Genomic DNA, 3,637 nt, shown 5'->3' on the forward strand with positions numbered 1-3,637 from the left:
AAGGGACTCCTTCCATGCTGAAACACCTAATCCTGCTCTGTGTTTTTTTTTTTCTTCTATAAGAATTCCTACTGTTATATAATTTACTTAAAATAAATTATAATAAATAAAATGATTTTATATTTATCCTTATACATAATTTTACATATTAAAAATATATAACTTATATATGTAATATATATTTACACACATAAATGTTATAAAATATAAGCTCCACAAGGACAGAGGTATTTGTTTGCTTGCTTATTTATTATTTATCTCTCTCTCCCTATTTATTTATGTTTTTCAAGGAACATTTAATAACAAGGTAGATAACATATACTTATCTAATATGGTACTTTTATATCACTGAAGCTAAAGCAAATTATCCTGTTCATTGGGTAAAAATGGACTGCTTAATGTGTGGACACTGCAGTGCAATTTAAAAAAATTCTGTAATTGTATTTTCAAAACTTCAGAGTTTTAGCGTCAGTGTTCTCTCTTTTTTTCATATGAGAAAAGAAAATTCCCTTGAAAATCATATGAAGCTTGGACAAAAATTGCATAGCTTTATTCTTAGGATCACTCTGTAGAGTCTTCATGATTCAAAAGACACAAGGGAATCTTCAATTCATCTTTTAGAGAAGACATTACACCTCACATGATATCAACCAGGAGAATGTTGCTGGCAATCAAAGTGCTGGAGTGAAGAAACTGGGTGCTGCCTTATACACTAGGCTTATATTTTCTACCAATGCCATGTCCACTGTACCAGCACCTGGAACTACACAGCCATAATCAGCATTTTTAACAGCTGTCAAGCCATCTCTTATTGCATCTTTGATTTGAGTGAATTTTGCTTATTTGGTCCATTGACCACTAAAATGACAGAGTGAGGATGGTTACATTGATCAATAAAGGTGAATTTCTCTTCTCCCAATGCATACTCATTGACAAGTCCTGCATGTCCCAAACAATCAGTATTTAGGTCATCAAAAGAATTCCACTGCAAGCAAGGGTCAGCCTTTCCATATTTCTTCTTTTAGCTCTACAGAGAGCTACTATGCCTTCTTTTGTTAGAGCATCTAAGGAAATGAGGTCAATTCCCTTTTGGTTAACAACAAATCTTTTATCTGAATCACCGCAGACTTTCTTTTTCAGTTCTATTATTTTTTAACTCTATCTTCAATGAGTTTTCTTTCAGTATTTACAAGTTTCTTTCTTTCTTGTGCACTCTTGTAAAATAAAGCCAGAATTTACTTCTATTTTTTCATATTCTAATGACACATTGCATGTAAGGACATATGCATCTTTTTTTTTTGTTTGTTTTCACATCAGGATGTCATGCCCCAAGGTTCAAACAAGACCTCTGATTAAGCTTGTATCAGTTTCAAAATTATGTTTCATCTCCATGATCTCAACAACAGAGAGATCAATTGGTTCATCTTGTTTTTTAATGGTGAAAATGGAGTCCACTACAGACTCTGTTAAGACATTAGCAAGGTCAGCATGCACTTTAGTACGAGGAGATGTTCTAGCCACATCTATAAATGTTTCCCTGTCCATTTCTTTGTTTACTTTGGCTTGTTCTAAAAACTGAAGTGCCTTTCCTTTGCAGCTTCAAATCCTTCTGTTATTCTGGGATAAAGACCTTCAGAAATGCAGAGGGCCTGTTTCAGCAACTTGTCAATGATTAGGTCATTGGAAGTGGTGTCATCACCAGTTATGTCATCCTGGGCTGTTGCTACTTTGCCTTGTAAGGCAGCTGTTGGGTGTTGAATTAGTATTTCATGAAGCATCACATTACCATATTTAGTAAATTTAATGTCTCTGGTACCAGAAATAAGCATCTCCACGGCTCACTTAGTCTCCAAGTTGGTCCTCAGCAAATCCTAACCCTTAGACCACACTGATGTTGACTGTCAGTACTGCCTGAGCTTGGGACACCTCAGCCTCAGGATTCAGGATTTTCACATCCACCATAGCTAACCAGCACAGGAAGAGCTGTTTCTTTCTTTCTTTCTTTCTTTCTTTTTTTTTTTTTTTGAAAATAGTGCCTAAAACAGAATTTACTCTTAATACGTATTTGATAAAGAATGGATCTGGTCATTTAATTAAATAGGAAGTGTTTGCTCTCAAGTGGTATTGGAAGGCTTAATGTCACTTTTTTGTAATTGCTTTTGACTTGTTTGAAGAAGACTCGATAATAGTATTTTAATATAGCAATATCTCATTATAACAATGGGAGATATTGACCATATATTAACCACTTGGAGTGATTAATTAAACACTTTAATCTGAACATTTGTGGTCCTGAAAATTTTTAGTCTTTCATGGGGAAAAAAAGGAAAATAACTTTACTAAAATGTTTTAAATTTACTATAATTGAATGGTAAGCATTTATACACACATTATTATATATTCTCAAAAAATTTTGTGATATAGATTTTTAAAATTAATTTTTGAATGCACTTTACTTAAGGACACATAGCTGAAGTCTTCATGAAGCTTCTAAACTACTAAATTCTTTGCTCTTCCCCAAACTCCTTCATGTAAGATAAAAGTAAAGTAAAATTCCAATCTAAAGTAAGTTCATCAGACTTCTGTGGATCAAATAAGCATAAAGTAAAATTTTGGAATATGGTAATAATACTATAGTATTAAATATTTTAAGTATATGAAAAATATGAATATTCACAGAATAAGAAACCTGAAATAGTACTTTAGAAACCAAGTTAGTTAAAATGTTCAAGTCATAGTCTCATTTCTTTTTGCAATATCTAGCCTCACCAGGATATCCTCCACAACAGAGTGAGCTTTGAAGTTCACAAAATTTGATTCAACATTGGCATATCGACCTGACTTCAAAGGGATTTACACTGCTGAAGAATTTCACTGAGTTCAAGAAAGAAAGGAGAATCTCAACTTCCTGTGAAATCTAACTTCAGAGTACCTGGTACCTTCAACAAAATTAGGTATATTTAGGTATCAAAAACAGAGATTTGAAAGTACATTTCAATTCACACAGAATATTTCTTTTTAATTTCCTGTTTGGTGAATATTTATTGAGATGTGACAATAGGAAAACTAAAAGTTGTAAGTTTAGTATTTCAGAGATAAAGCTTTTGCTGAAGCACATATTTAATTCTAGGAAGTCACATGGACATAAACTTATTTTCCCCTGCCCATTTATCTGTGCAGCACTGGTCTACCAGTCTCATTTTTACCTTTTCCACAAAGCCTTTCCCTAAAACTCCACTTATTTTTCATAATCATGAGTTTGGGAACTTGATTTCATTTAATTTAATACTTCAATTTCCAGCCTGACAATTACTTTTAGAAGTTTCCTTCAATGTATCTTACACTTTTCTTCTCTTTCTTGTGGTCATGGGTTCCCCCAACACCCAAATGCCACCACCGCTCCCTTTCCTCACCCCATTCCATTATAGCACTGCTAAAATTTAGAATTACGGAAGTATTACTTATCCTAAAAGGCCCACTCAATTTTTCCCATTTTTCACTGATTCTCATTATTTCAAAACTATATATTTTAGCATGTAAACATTCATCCATATGAATGAAAGACTGTAAATCATTTGTATCCCCCAATTGGTCCTTGCCTCTAATTCAAGTAAAGAAAAAAAATTATTTAACTGTT

At 33.0% G+C, this 3,637-nt stretch overlaps 1 pseudogene; it reads right to left on the reverse strand.

Moving 5' to 3' along the window:
• Nucleotides 1-671: 671 nt before the first annotated feature.
• LOC125171701 (T-complex protein 1 subunit zeta-like) lies at nucleotides 672-1,962 on the reverse strand (annotated as a pseudogene).
• Between the last annotated feature and the right edge of the window lie 1,675 nt (nucleotides 1,963-3,637).

The sequence above is a fragment of the Prionailurus viverrinus genome, chromosome C1, assembly GCF_022837055.1.
Source record: "Prionailurus viverrinus isolate Anna chromosome C1, UM_Priviv_1.0, whole genome shotgun sequence".
NCBI classification, from domain to species: domain Eukaryota; kingdom Metazoa; phylum Chordata; class Mammalia; order Carnivora; family Felidae; genus Prionailurus; species Prionailurus viverrinus.